At 40.3% G+C, this 16,425-nt stretch overlaps 1 non-coding gene across 1 annotated transcript; it reads right to left on the bottom strand.

Annotated features, from left to right (window-relative positions):
- Window positions 1–3,569: 3,569 nt before the first annotated feature.
- Window positions 3,570–3,676, bottom strand: LOC148874381 (small nucleolar RNA R71). The gene has a single exon (XR_016106128.1). It is a non-coding gene; the product is annotated as a small nucleolar RNA R71 (small nucleolar RNA).
- Between the last annotated feature and the right edge of the window lie 12,749 nt (window positions 3,677–16,425).

The raw sequence follows: 16,425 nt of genomic DNA, 5'->3' as shown, positions 1-16,425 counted from the left end.
GCCATGAGAGCAAGGGAGTTTCATTCGGCCCAAGTAGTGCAAGCTAACTCTTTGGAAAACCCAAGGGAAGAAGCCTAGCAAGAAGGAAATTTCGACCCAGCCCATTTTTAGCCCAAATAACAGCCTAGAGTGTAGCCCACATGAGCTCAAAAGCAAGCTAAGTTGTAGCCCAAATAGCAGCCCAAAGGGAGCTAGGGGCGGCAACTCCTAGAAGTTTCTTGAAGAGAAGGAGGGAGCACTCTAGAAGGTTCATGAGGGGTGTAATACACCCAATTCTAGAGACTTCAAGAAGGGGCACGAGCCCCCTTGAAAAACTATATAAGGAGGCCTCTAGGAGGGGGGAGGGGTGTTCAATTGCTTGAGAGGAAGGCTCTCCCACTCTTAGAGGTTCGGCCACCTTGAGAGAAGAGAAGAGAAGAAGGCTAGGCGCAAGGAAGAAGAAGAAGAAGGGCTGAAGGAAGTTCAAGACAAGCAAGCTAGAAGAGAAGGTGAGTTCGAATTGAGGGTTTGTGATTCAAAGATCTTTTGTAATAAATCATTTGTAGTTTCATTCTCTTTTGATTTGAATTCAGTTTCTTTGTTATATTTTATTTCTTCTTTCTCCTTGTTTCCATTCTTCCTTGATGTATTTCAGCTTGTAAAATTTCAGTTCAGCAATCTAATTCTTTTTTATTCATTCAAATGGTCATGAATTGTACTTGAAGTTTCTTGAATAAGGGTGTTATTGTAGATTAATTCGGCCAACTAACCTTCAAAACTCAGATCTAAGATTGCAAGATCTGAATTGCTTGAAAGAGAATTCAGATCTGCAATTTTCAGATTGGCCGAATGGATCTAAAGCTTGGAATTCCTAGAGTGCTTGAGAGAGACTCTAGGAATTCAGATCTACTATTCAAGAACTGAATTGAGTGCAAGGTTAGAGATAACTTGCACAATTCAGTTGGTGATCAATTCAGACTTGAATTGATGCCTTAGAAGTGTTTGAAGAAATGCATGCATGGGGATTAGATTCTTGCTAGAGATAGAAGAACCGTCACTCATGCATAGGATGAACATGCGCTTGAGAGAGGCTGTTCATGACCTTGGGGTTTCACCAACCCAAGGCTCAATCATGATTTATTCGAATGATCCAAATTGATAGATTGCTGAATTCTGAGATTGACATTTACTGCTTACTCTTCTAACCTGATTTGAAGGCAATTGGGCCAATGATTTAGATAGATTTTAATTTAGGATTTTTTAGCTTTCATTAAAGTTTTGATTTATTTGTTGATCGGATAAGAAGTGCTCAATTTAGTATTGGTAATTGTTTCCTAAATCCTCGTGGGAACGATACTTCACTCACTACTTTATTACTTGAACGGCTAGTGCACTTGCTAGTGTCACAATGAGCCACACATCAAGTTTTTGGCGCCGTTGCCAGGGATTTAGGGAAACAATATTAGGAAACATTGAGCATTCTTAATCTGATCTCATTCAGCATTGCATTCATAGTTGGGTTAATTTGCTAACTTTTTCATTTCAGCTTGGACTGCTACTGCTGTACTACTGTAGTTATGTTTCTTCTTTCTTAAGTAGATTACTTTCTTTTTCTGGTTTCAGTTTCATTTTAATAAAGGTATATTTCATTTCCTTTAAATCTTGGTGTTTTTACATTCAAAAAGAAAAAAAAAAGAGAGAAAAAAAAATTCACAAAAACATGAGTGTTGCAGATCTGAGTTGCATTCGGCACTCAGATCAGCAAAATTCAGATCTGCAGCACTCAGCCGAAAAGAATTGCTTGTGTTTCAGACTTTTATTTCTTTTTCCATTACAAAAAGAAAAAAATATATGAAATGAAAAAAAAAAAGAGATCCTTTGAACATCAAGAGGAGCAATTGAGAACTCGGATCAGAACTCAGATCTGAGTTCCTATTGCAGATCTGCAACAGTTCAGATCTGAGTTCCTCTGAACTCATACCTGAACTGATGCAATTTTGAGGGGAATTGGGTGTCATCACCACCCCAATTCACCCTAGGGCACTTTTGCTATTCTCCAAAAACAATTTGGTAGAAATAACTGAAGGTAAGGCAATTGAGATTTCAGATCCGAACTCAGACTTGAGTTCAGACCTGAATTCTGCTATTGCAGAACTGCTCAGTTCAGATCTGAGTTCAGATGAGCTCAGACCTGAACTGATACAAGTTTAAGGTGAATTGGGTGCCATCATCACCCCAATTCACCCTATGATAAATCCGGCATACCCCAAAGGTAATTGGATAGCAAAGAATGTAAAAGAAAATTCAGATCTGAACTGATACAAATCTGAACTATAGTTGAGGATTGAACTGATACAGAGCACATTTTGGATTTTGGGTGAACTGAACATTTGCTTTATCCACTTGTAACCGAGCTACATTAGCTAAGGAGGTGTATGTTTGGGTTGAATAATTGTGATGCCTCAGTTATTTAATAAAAAAATTAGCACTTTCCAAGTATTTCTATTAGCATTCAGATCTGTAGCAGGGCTGCTATAGTTAGCAGACATGATTTCAGATTTCTACAAAAGTTGTGTGGACCAAATAGCTTCCAATACCAAACATTGCAGACCCAATTTTCAGGTCTTAGCAAGTGTTTGATATGCATAAGCTATACAGGTTTGAGCTTCAAATGTAGAGCTTAAAATCCTTAAACCAAGCCTAACTCTGATATCAGCCCTAACGCATCACAGATTTGGTAGATGTATATTGCAGTGTATACCAATGAGTGTGTATGAGATATACAGCTCAGATCTGAATTATTATTTGTTAATTTCTCTGGACTAACAATACCAAAGACTTGTAGATCTGAACTCAACTAAATTGGGTCTGAATTCAGATGTTAAAATCGATGGATGTAGATAAAGGAACCTTGAATAAGATGATTGGTTTAAATCTGCTTTTAGTATAATCGGCTTCATTTATTCATGATAGGATGTAGGTTTTTGTATTCCAATAATTCACTTTACATTTTCAGTGTGATAGGATTAGTTATTTATTTTCTTTTGTGAATATCGGCCTTTTTATCGCTTTGACCTTAACAGTTTATGACAAGCAGACTTGAACTGGAAGAGATCCTTTACGACCCGGAGATTGAACGGACTCTCCGTGTCCGTTTAAGAGCTGCTAGGCAAGTCAGACAAGAAGCACAAGAAGCTCAAGAAGCTCAAGAAATGGCTGAGCAGAGGACTATGATGGACTATGCCAAACCCACTCTCACTGGAGCTGCCTCTAGCATTATCAAGCCCAATATTGCTGCTAACAACTTTGAGATCAAACCTGCCATCATACAAATGATTCAAAACACGGTGCAATTCTGTGGATTGGCCCACAAAGATCCCAATGCATACATTTCTAACTTTTTAGAAATTTGTGACACCTTCAAACACAATGGGGTAAGTGATGACGCCATTAGGTTGAGGTTATTCCCATTTTCTTTGAAGGATAAAGCCAAAGCATGGATGAATTCATTACCGGCAGGATCAATAGCTACGTGGGATGAAATGGCCAGCCGTTTTCTCTCTAAATATTTTCCCCCTTCTAAAACTGCTAAAATGAGGAATGACATCACTACTTTTTTCCAGCAAGAGGGGGAATCTTTATATGAGTCATGGGAACGATACAAGGAGCTGTTAAGGAGAGTTCCTCACCATGGCCTCCCCATTTGGCTGCAAGTGCAGACTTTCTATAATGGTCTTACTGACTCAAATAAGACCATATTAGATGCTGCAGCCGGAGGATCCATAAATAATAAAACTCCTGAGGTTGCCCATGCACTTATTGAGGAAATGGCAGCCAACAACTATCAATGGCATTCGGAAAGAACTCAAACTAGGAAGCAGCAAGGCTTACATAATGTTGACACTTATACAGCACTATCTGCACAAATAGGAGCACTCAGTAAGAAAATAGATGAAATGCAGATAGCTGCCATGCATGTGCAGCCTCTTAATTGTGAATTGTGTGGGGGAGGCCACATCAGTACAGACTGCCAAGTTGGCAATCAGTTCAGACCATCTACTGAACAAGTTGACTATGTCAGCAATTCGTCAAGACAGCAGGATTACCAGAGTCACCATACTTTTCATCCAGGATGGAGGGGACATTCAAACCAGTCCTGGCCAAATCAACATATTTCCAAGCCTTTCCACCAGACTTATCATCAGCCTGAACCAAAATCCAATTTGGAGGAACTGATGACAAAATTTATAGCAGGTGTAGAAACTAGGTTCCAGAACCAGGAAGCCTCAATCAAAAACCTGGAAAACCAAGTGGGGCAATTGGCACAATTAATCTCTTCCAGACTGCCGGGAACTCTTCCAAGCAACACTGAAGTGAATCCACGAGAGCAGGTGCAAGCTATTACCTTAAGGAGTGGAAAGGAGTTGCTTGAGGTAGAAAAGAAGAATTGGGCTGAACCCAATGCAGAAACAAGTCTTGGGACCAGACAACAGAAGACGGAACAACTAGAAGCACAACAAGGGATGCACCAACAACCACAAGTTCCATTCCCTAACAGGCTGAAGCAACAAAAATTGAAGAAGGAATTTGGTAAGTTTCTTGAAATATTTAAAAGTTTACATATTAATATTCCTTTTGCTGATGCTTTAGCCCAGATGCCACACTATGCAAGGTTTTTGAAGGAATTATTGGCAAACAAAAGGAAACTGGGAGATGTGGCTATAGTTGCACTAAATGAGGAATGTTCTGCTATCCTTCTGAATAAGCTGCCTCAGAAACTCAAAGATCCAGGGAGTTTCACTATTCCTTGTACCATTGGCAGTTTAAAAATTGAAAAAGCTTTATGTGACCTGGGAGCTAGCATCAATTTAATGCCATATTCTATCTTCAAGAAATTGGGGTTGAATGAACCCCAACCCACTAGAGTGGCATTACAATTGGCTGATAGATCCATTAGACATCCTAGGGGGATCATAGAAGATGTGTTAGTTAAAGTTGATAAATTCATTTTTCCAGTTGATTTCATTGTGTTAGACATGCAAGAAGATGTAGAGGTCCCGCTTATCCTAGGGAGACCTTTCCTGGCTACCGGGAAAGCAATGGTTGATGTCCAACAAGGACAACTCAGCCTTAGGATACAAGATGAGGAGATAATTTTTAAAATTTCTAATGCTATGAAACATGTACCCTCTAGTGATGATTCTTGTTTTATGATTGATGCCATTGAATTGACAATTGATGAATGCTTCCAGGTAAGTAGAATAACTGGTCCTCTTGAACTCTGCCTCCAGCAGGGAGAACTTGAAGAAGGATAAAATGAAAAAATAAACCTCATGATAGCATACCTGAACGATAAGCCTCAATTCAAGGGAAAGGGGTTTCTTAAATTAGAGAACTTAGACAAATTTCCTGGACCATCAGGTAAGCCATCACCCCAAGAACCCCCCACCCTTGAACTGAAGCAATTACCATCCCATTTAGAGTATGCTTTCCTTGAGGAACCATCAGATCTCCCCGTGATAATTTCCGCAACGCTGAATCCCTTACAAAGAGAAAAATTATAAAGAGTGCTGCGGGAACACAAAAATGCTATAGCTTGGAAGGTAGAAAATATCAAAGGCATTAATCCATCAATCTGCACTCACAGAATTTTGATGGAAGAGGACAGCAAGCCTTCCGTTCAACCCCAAAGGCGCCTGAACCCCAACATGAAAGCAGTGGTAAAGGCTGAAATAATTAAGTTGTTAGATGCTGGGATCATTTATCCTATTTCTGATAGTTCTTGGGTAAGCCCTGTGCAAGTTGTGCCCAAGAAAGGGGGTACAACTGTTGTTCCAAATGAGAAAAATGAACTCATCCCTACTAGAACCGTTATCGGATGGCGTGTGTGTATTGACTATAGAAAATTAAATGAAGCCACCTGGAAGGACCATTTCCCTCTCCCATTTATGGATCAAATGTTGGAGAGGCTAGCCGGGCATGAGTATTATTGTTTCTTGGATGGATATTCAGGGTATAACCAGATATCAATTGCAACAGAAGATCAAGAAAATACCACTTTTACTTGCCCATATGGAACCTTTGCATACCGAAGGATGCCCTTTGGGTTATGCAATGCCCCAGCAACCTTTCAGCGATGTCTGATGTCTATATTTTCTGATATGGCTGAAAATTTTATTGAGATCTTCATGGATGATTTTTTAGTTTTTGGCTCTTCGTTTGATGCATGTTTGAATAATCTGGAACAGGTGCTTACTAGATGTAAAGAAACACATCTTGTGTTGAATTGGGAGAAATGTCATTTTATGGTGCAAGAAGGCATAGTGCTTGGACACAAGATCTCTCAAAGAGGTATAGAAGTCGACAAGGCCAAGGTGGAGGCAATTGAAAAATTGCCAACCCCAACATCTGTTCGTTCTTTGAGAAGTTTCTTAGGACATGTCGGATTCTATAGGAGGTTTATTAAGGATTTCTCAAAAATTTCCAAGCCATTATCTACCTTGCTTCAGAAAGAAGTGCCTTTTGAATTTTCAACTGAATGCCTTCGTGCTTTCAACATCTTGAAAGACAAATTGATCCATGCACCTATCATGGTAGCACCAGATTGGACCCTCCCATTTGAATTAATGTGTGATGCGAGTGATTTTGCTATAGGAGCTGTTTTAGGACAAAGAATGAACAAACATTTTCAGCCAATTTACTATGCTAGCAGAACCTTGACTGGACCCCAACTCAATTACACCACCACAGAAAAGGAGCTGCTAGCAGTAATATTTGCACTTGATAAGTTTCGTTCATATCTGATATTATCCAAGGTTGTTGTCTACACAGATCACTCGGCATTAAGGCACTTGCTTACCAAGCAAAACTCAAAACCAAGACTGATCAGGTGGATCCTTTTATTGCAAGAGTTTGACATTGAGATTAGAGACATGAAGGGTGCTGCAAACCTGGCTGCTGACCATCTCTCCCGATTGGACACGGTAAGCTCAAAAGAGGAGATAACCAGCAACATTCGAGAAGAATTTCCGGATGAGCAGTTGTACTCAATACAGAAATACTCATATCCTTGGTATGTTGATTTTGCTAATTATCTAGCTGCACAAGTCCTTCCTCCTAACCTTTCATATCAACAGAAAAAGAAATTCATTTCTGATGTAAAATACTATCTGTGGGAGGAACCCTTTTTGTATAAATTGTGTGCAGATAAGATCATAAGGAGATGTGTCCCCGAGGAGGAGATGGAGTCGGTACTCCAATTTTTCCATGATAAAGAAGCAGGAGGTCATTTTGGAGCTAGTCGCACTGCAGCCAAGGTTTTGCAATCAGGTTTTTATTGGCCCACACTTTTCAAAGATGCCCATAGGTATGTGTCCACATGTGACAAATGCCAAAGATCGGGAAACATTTCCCGACGGAATGAAATGCCCCTTTCCAATATTTTAATCTGTGAAATCTTTGATGTTTGGGGTATAGATTTCATGGGACCTTTCCCGAATTCTTTTGGGAATATGTACATCCTCGTTGCAGTTGACTATGTATCCAAATGGGTAGAAGCCATGGCTTTTCCCACAAATGACTCAAGAAGGGTGGTACACTTCCTAAAGAAGCTATTCTCCCGATTTGGCACTCCGCGAGCTATAATTAGTGATAGGGGAACTCACTTCTGCAATAGCCAATTTGAGAGGTTAATGCAGAAATATGGAATTACACATAAATTAGCTACCCCTTATCACCCTCAAACCAGTGGCCAAGTGGAGTTGGCTAACAGGGAATTCAAAAGAATTCTGGAAAAGACCGTAGCATCTGCCAGAAAAGATTGGTCCATCAAATTAGATGATGCATTATGGGCATACAGAACTGCATTTAAGACACCCATTGGCATGTCCCCCTACAGATTGGTCTTTGGTAAAGCATGCCATTTACCAGTTGAATTAGAACACAAGGCCTATTGGGCTCTTAAATTCTTAAATTTTGACATTCAGGCCACAGGGGCTAAAAATTGAATGAATTGGATGAATTCAGACTTACCACCTATGAGAAATGCCAAAGTTTATAAAGAAAGAATAAAAAACTGGCATGATAAGAACTTGCTGAGACGGGACTTTTATGTAGGCCAACAGGTATTGTTATATAATTCCCGTCTCCACTTGTTTCCAGGTAAGCTGAGATCCAGGTGGTCTGGACCCTTTACCATTTCATAGATTTTTCCCCATGGGGCTATAGAACTCACCCACCCGGTTCAGGGCACGTTTAAAGTAAATGGTCAGCGCCTGAAACCATATTTAATGGGCGGTACTGTACCCCCTCCATCCACTATTTATCTTGATAACCAATAATCTTTTATGATTGCTCATGAACAGGTTAAGGAATCTTTTTTGTCATTTATCTTTTTAGAATATTAGTTAGTAAAATAAAGATCTTTTTCTCAAAATTCCAATTCTTTAAGGACTCAGTTCATCCTTTTCTTTTCTTCAATTTACTCTAGCAAGTGTGATCCCCTAACACTAGGAACATTGAGGACAATGATCATCTTAAGTATGGGGGAGTGAGCCCGAGGCTAGGGTATGAGGGCTGAAACCATGCACCCCAACACACATATGCAGGCAATGACATAACCAAAAAAGACTGGAACCCCTCAAGTTCATTACTATTTATTTGATGATTTTTTTTAAGAAGGAATTCAATGAGTTGAGGGAGACTGATGTACTTGTTAAGTTTTTATTCTCGTGAATGACCCAATTTGATATATGCATGAGAAAAGGGGAGCTGAATATGCTTTTCAGCATGACTAGCCCTAACTATCTTCATGTGTATGGAAGCCCTTGATTTCATGGTTAATGGTCAAGAGAGCTAGTGCACATCTGAAGTGCTGATTCTTGAGGTTCAATAATTGCAAAGAAGGACAAAAGCCCAAATTGACTCCGCTATTCTGAGCTGAATAGTAAAACTAGCAGCTAAGAACATGAGTCCTATTTACCTACCTCAAGCAAGTGACCAGTGTGAGATTGAGCATAAGATGCACTCACAGCAAAAAAAAAAAAAAAAAAGAAAAGGGTGAGATGGAGCATAAGATGCACTCACCCTTAGAAATAAGTAATTGTGGTGACAACCGAGGTTCAAAGGGGCACTCTAAAGTTGAACTCTCATTGAGATTTAGATACAGATGTGAAACTTAGTGAAATTTGATTATTAACCTTGACAATTAAGGAGCTGATTTATATATGAATTAGAAGTAAAGGCTAGACTATGATGAAATTCATATTCTCCTTTCCTTGGATCTGATACATATCTTAAATGGTAATTTACAAGAATAAGAGTTGAGCACATACAAAAGTTCCCCGACTACTCAATGCATTTCTATCTAAAAAGTTCACTAGGTAAATGGTAAGAACAGAAGGGGGGAATGTTCAGTTTATGGCTGATGTCCTTGCTTGAGGACAAGCAAAAGCTTAAGTGTGGGGGTATTTGATGAACCTACAATTTATCTATATTTTATGAGGTTTTTGCATGAAATTTTATGCTGGTTTAATTACATTTTGCCCTATTTTAGCTTGATTGCAAGAAATATTTCAGGGGGAGCCAAATCAACAAAAAGAAGGCAAAAGCAAGAAAAGAAAGCCCAAAATTTATCAAGTTTAGCTCGGCCCAGCCATGAGAGCAAGGGAGTTTCATTCGGCCCAAGTAGTGCAAGCTAACTCTTTGGAAAACACTAAGGAAGAAGCCTAGCAAGAAGGAAATTTCGGCCCAGCCCATTTTTAGCCCAAATAACAGCCTAGAGTGTAGCCCACATGAGCTCAAAAGCAAGCTAAGTTGTAGCCCAAATAGCAGCCCAAAGGGAGCTAGGGGCGGCAACTCCTAGAAGTTTCTTGAAGAGAAGGAGGGAGCACTCTAGAAGGTTCATGAGGGGTGTAATACACCCAATTCTAGAGACTTCAAGAAGGGGCAAGAGCCCCCTTGAAAAACTATATAAGGAGGCCTCTAGGAGGGGGGAGGGGTGTTCAATTGCTTGAGAGGAAGGCTCTCCCACTCTTAGAGGTTCGGCCACCTTGAGAGAAGAGAAGAGAAGAAGGCTAGGCGCAAGGAAGAAGAAGAAGAAGGGCTGAAGGAAGTTTAAGACAAGCAAGCTAGAAGAGAAGGTGAGTTCGAATTGAGGGCTTGTGATTCAAAGATCTTTTGTAATAAATCATTTGTAGTTTCATTCTCTTTTGATTTGAATTCAGTTTCTTTGTTATATTTTATTTCTTCTTTCTCCTTGTTTCTATTCTTCCTTGATGTATTTCAGCTTGTAAAATTTCAGTTCAGCAATCTAATTCTTTTTGATTCATTCAAATGGTCATGAATTGTACTTGAAGTTTCTTGAATAAGGGTGTTATTGTAGATTAATTCAGCCAACTAACCTTCAAAACTCATATCTGAATTCTCAGATCTGAGATTGCAAGATCTGAATTGCTTGAAAGAGAATTCAGATCTGCAATTTTCAGATTGGCCGAATGGATCTAAAGCTTGGAATTCCTAGAGTGCTTGAGAGAGACTCTAGGAATTCAGATCTACTATTCAAGAATTGAATTGAGTGCAAGGTTAGAGATAACTTGCACAATTCAGTTGGTGATCAATTCAGACTTGAATTGATGCCTTAGAAGTGTTTGAAGAAATGCATGCATGGGGATTAGATTCTTGCTAGAGATAGAAGAACCGTCACTCATGCATAGGATGAACATGTGCTTGAGAGAGGCTGTTCATGACCTTGGGGTTTCACCAACCCAAGGATCAATCATGATTTATTCGAATGATCCAAATTGATAGATTGCTGAATTCTGAGATTGACATTTACTGCTTACTCTTCTAACCTGATTTGTAGGCAATTGGGCCAATGATTTAGATAGATTTTAATTTAGGATTTTTTAGCTTTCATTAAAGTTTTGATTTATTTGTTGATCAGATAAGAAGTGCTCAATTTAATATTGGTAATTGTTTCCTAAATCTTCGTGGGAACGATACTTCACTCACTACTTTATTACTTGAACGGCTAGTGCACTTGCTAGTGTCACAATGAGCCACACATCATATTCACAAGCCGTCCAGGTGATTCTTGGGAAGAATCAAGTTCTTAGGAAGGAAACTGTTGATTCTGCTCCACCTTGCACTGTGCCATCTTCAGTGGGAGCAGATTTTGTTTTCTACCTTGGGCGTGAACACCTCCATTGAGAGATATTATTTCTCTGTATCAGGTATTATCTCTCTCTCCTCCTTTTGGTTCAGATCTGGTTCAGTTTGTGGTTCAAGAATGATCCTTGAAAATATGATTTTCTAAATAGGGAATTTGATTCCCAGTTGAAGGGAAAGAAAAATTTTTGAAATTCGCCCCCTTTATTCTGCAATCTTGGGCGTCCATGTGATGGATTTCCTATACCTTCAATCCGGAATTCTTTGTCCTCTTCCTTCAATGCGTTCACAATGAACCACAACATGAATAAGTTGAATGTCAGCATCTAGGAACTCAGCAATATGTTGCAGAGGGCTGAGGATCTACTCAAGAAGGATGAGCGTGTGGTTATGCTTGCTGAAGCTAACAAATTGGGCAAGAAAAAGATAAAGGCAAAGAAACCACAAAAGAAAGCTGCCAAACCCAAGAAGCAAAAGAAGAACAAGGCATCTGATGTCTGTCACTTCTGCAAGCAGACCGGCCACTGGGAGAGGAACTGTCCAGCCTACTTGGAATCTAAGAAAGGTAACATTGAAACTTGTGTCATAGAAACTAATATGTTAGTTACTTCTGTGTCCTAGTGTGTTGACTCTGGGGCTTCAACTCATGCGTTTAACTCACTGCAAGGGTTCAAAGTTAGCAGAAGATTGAGTGAAGGCGAAGTGACACTATTCTTGGGAATGACAGCAAGTGTTGTAGCTGCGGCAATAGGAACCGTAGAATTAGTATTTAGAGAATGAGTGCTTGTACTTAAAGATTGTCTTTATGTACAGAACTTCAGAAGAAACTTAATTTCTGTTTTTAAGTTGTGTGCTGATGGATATATTGCTTATTTTAGTAATATGATTACTGTTAAACAGAATAACAAATTCATCGCATGCGGGAAACTAGAGAACAGTCTTATGTTCTACATCCTTCTCTTGAAACTAACCTAACCGAAACTACATCGGTCAAAAATCCCATGAAAAGGAATCATGATACAGTAAATCCCACGTGCCTCTGACATTACCGACTTGACCATATCGGTGTTGACCGAATCACAAGGCTGGTAAAGGATGGACCTTTGGATTTTCTAACTGTAGAAAATCTTCCCACTTGTGAGCCTTGCCTTCAAGGTAAGATAACTAAGCGGCCATTTGACGGTAAGCCTGAAAGATCTGCAGGCACACTTGACCTAATACATACTGATGTATGTGGTCCCCTAAGTGTTAGGACATGAAATCAACACGTGTATTTCATCACCTTCACAGATGATTTTTCACGATATGGTTACGTGTACCTAATGAGACAAAAGTCTGAATCCTTTGAAAAGTTCAAAGAGTTCAGACAAGAAGTCAAGAAATAGTTAGGAAGAGAAATTATGGCCCTTTGATCAGATCAAGGTGGCGAGTATCTCTTTGACGAATTCAGGGACTACTTGAAGGTCAACGGGATGGTGTCACAATTAGCTCCTCCTGCCACACCTCAACTCAATGGTGTTTCAGAGAGGAGGAATAGGACCTTGTTGGACATGGTCCGGTCATTTCTCATACGCTCAGAATTACCCACATCATTTTGGGGATACACATTAGAGGCTGCGATCTACGTGCTGAAATGAGTTCCAACCAAATCATATCCGAAAACTCCATATGAACTGTGGATCGGAAGGAAACCAAGTGAAAGACACTTGAAGATTTGGAGTTGTCCTGCACATGTTAAAAGAACAAGTGCGGACAAGTTGGAATCCAAACCAGTCGTTTCCTATTTATAAGCTACCCAAAAGATTCGGTGGGTTACCTATTCTATGACCCAAGTGAGCAGAAAGTGTTCTGCAGTCGAAATGCCCAATTCTTAGAAACCGAATACATCTTGGACACCCATCGTTAGGAAATAGTTCTTGATGGGGAGAGCTTAGGAGCAGTGGAAGATGTCCCACAGGTTCCTTGTAGTGACCAACCTAGAAGATCCACTCGGGTACAGGCCACCAGTTCGATATGGTTATGGTCGGGATAGTTACCTGGTGGAAACCATGACTAGTGAGGAAGATCCCATAACTTACGTGGAGGCTATGTTAGACATAGATTACCAGAAGTGGGTGGAGGCCATGAAAGTTAAGATGGACTCGATGGAGACCAATGGGGCCTAGACTCTAGTAGATCCACCCTCCAGGGTAAAAGCAATTAGTTACAAATGGATCTACAAGAGGAAGAAGGGCCCCAATGGTAAGATTGAGACCTACAAAGCTCGTTTGGTGGCGAAAGGGTATACTCAGAAAGAAAGCATCTATTATGAAGAAACCATTTCGCTCATGGCCATGCTTAAATCCATTAGGATCCTGCTAGTTGTAGTAGCGTACCATGCTATGAGATTTGGCAGATGGATGTCAAAACTATGTTCCTGAATGGAGATCTTAGTGAAGATATCTACATGAAGCAGCCGCAAGGCTTCATTGTTGCTGGTCAGGAACACATGGTATGTAAACTCAATAGATCCATATAAGGACTTAAGCCGGCTTCTAGGAGTTGGAACATCCGTTTTGATTCTGCTGTCAAAACGTTTGACTTTGAGCAGAATTCGGATGAGCCCTGTGTTTATAGGATGTCTAGTGGAGATAAGATCACCTTTTTGGTGTTGTACGTGGACGATATCCTACTCATGGAAATTGATGTAGGAATGTTGACTTCAGTCAAAGTATGGCTATCACAGCAGTTCTCCATGAAAGATCTTGGAGAAGCTTCATATATACTAGGTCTTTGACTCTATAGAGATAGATCGAAGTGGATAATTGGATTATCCCAGGCTGCTTACATTGACAAATTTGTCAAAAGATACAGCATGGAGAACTCCAAGAAAGGAAATGTTCCTTTCAGGCATGGAGTCACTCTCCAAGAAGATGTCTCCCAAGACTTCTGAGGAGATTGAGGGCATGAAAGACGTTCCCTATGCCTCAGTCGTAGGGAGCATCATGTATGCCATGCTGTGCACTCGCCCGGACATTGCTCAGGCGGTGAGTGTGGTAAGAAGATTTCAAGCCAACTCAGGGTAGGAGCATTGGACTGCTGTGAAGAACAAACTCAAATACCTTCGAAGGACAAATGAGTTTTGTTTGGTATTCGATGGTAGTTCACTACAAGTTCTAGGGTATATTGATGCCAATTTTCAGTCGGATCCAGATGATAGAAAGTCTACATCTAGGTATGTTTTCATGATAGGATCGTGTGTTGTTTGCTGGAAAAGCAGCAAACAGGGGTCCACTGTAGATTCCACAACCGAGGCCGAGTACATTGCCGCAAGTGAAGCTACCAAGGAAGCCGTGTGGATGAAGAAATTCATACACGAATTGGGAGTGATTCCGCCCAGCACATCACCCATCCCATTATTGTGTGACAACAATGGAGCGATCTCCCAAGCTAAAGAGCCTTGGGCTCACTCGAAGTCAAAGCACATCAAGAAAAAGTACCATGTACTATGGGAGATCGTTGGTAGAGGGGACGTCCTAATTCAGAATGTAGCATCAGCGGATAATGTGGCAGACCCATTGACTAAGCCACTGACACAGAAGGTGTTTGAGAAACACGTGGAAAGTATGGGACTCTGACTTGTACCAGATTGGACCTAAGTGCAAGTGGGAGTTGTTAGACAGTTCTGTATGCCCTTAGTTTCAATCCAATTTGATGTACTTTTGGCATTTAGTGTAAATAAACAAAGTGCATGTTTGATTCATGTTGCTTGGTATAATTCTGTGTAAGACCCTAAAATTGGACACTTATAGAGACTCGTGTTAGTTTTAAATGTTCATATCCATTGGATAAGTCTGGGGAGATTTATCCTGCCAAGGCTGATACTGATGTACCACTAAGTGTTGGGATGGCTTGTCTCGGCCACCAGGGTAAGACCCAAGGCACATGCAGTATGGGATTACTTGAATCTTTGAATCAGACCAGATTTCCAGTATTGCCCTCAACCTTGGAGACAGATGGGCAAAATTGAAAAATTACACCTGACCCTTAGAATCAATTATGACACTTCACTAGGTGTCAGATTGGGCTGTCTTTGATATGTCAATCAGTGAGATCCTTAGCGGGGGTCAAAACCTGGGCATGTTGGGGCAGTTTGAGAATTCATCTGAGTGAGTGATCATAGTGACAGGATCAGCCCCTTTGTCAGACAATGGTAATGATCAGGAATGCACTCTCTCTGATGGAAACCAAACTGCCAGCAGTTGATTTTAATTGTTGGAATTTTGTTTTGCAATATATATATATATATATATATATATATATATATATATATATATTGTATATGTACGGTTTCAAAAGTTTACAAATGGTTTTAATTCCTGGGATCCATGTGAGTAGAGAGTGCGGCACTATTCCTTGTAGCTGAGGGAGAGGTCCTCTCTTGTCGGGCAGTGCTTGATCATTAAGGGCTGAGAGGTTAAGTGTAAGACCATTTAGGATAATACCTGATGGGTTAATCTTGCACCTGCCCACAGTCCCTGGGTTTTTATAAGATGGCTTGGCCCAGGGACCACTTAATGTAAGTGTTGGGCCCATAGGATCCATGTGATGGGCTCAGGGGTTCACTGAGATTTTTAGTGAATTCAGCTAGGCCTTGTAATAAAGGTTGGGCCGAACCCATGTGGCTGGTGTGCAAATCAATGCTTGGGTCCCACGCCATACAAAGAAGCCCAACTGGGCAGCAGATTGAAAACTAGTTAAACACTAAACACTTAATGGGCTAAAAGCCTATTACGAGCTAGGATGATATGATCACCCATCTATAGGGCGAATCTGAGATTAATGTTAGTAAAAGGATTTGGCCTTTAACCTTATCCACTCTGGGAGACAATTCAAATCAGATTTGAATTTGGTAACATCATGATAAGATCAAGAGTAAACTAACTTAATCTACAGATAGGATTAAGATAATCCCCTATTCGAAGATTAAATTGATCCTACACTGTATGTGCCTTGGGTCTCACCCTAGTGGCTGAGACAGGCCACCCCAACCGACTTGGTGGCACATCAATGTCAGCCTTATCAAGATAGGTCTCCCAGACCGACCCACTGGCTGTGAACATTCTAAACTAACACGAGTCTCATTATGTGTCCAGTTTAAGGGTATTACAAAAAAACATACCAAGGGAACATGAATCAAATATGTACTTTATTCATTTACAATAAACTCATAATATACATCATTCTGATTGAAGCTAAGGGCATACAAAAACTGTCTAACAACGTTCTCTCCAACTTTTA

The sequence above is a fragment of the Nelumbo lutea genome, chromosome 1 (assembly GCF_056320005.1).
Source record: "Nelumbo lutea isolate HS-2025 chromosome 1, American lotus-T2T, whole genome shotgun sequence".
Classification (NCBI taxonomy): domain Eukaryota; kingdom Viridiplantae; phylum Streptophyta; class Magnoliopsida; order Proteales; family Nelumbonaceae; genus Nelumbo; species Nelumbo lutea.
Note: the sequence above shows the minus strand (reverse complement) of the source record. Positions and strands in the feature narration are given on the sequence as shown.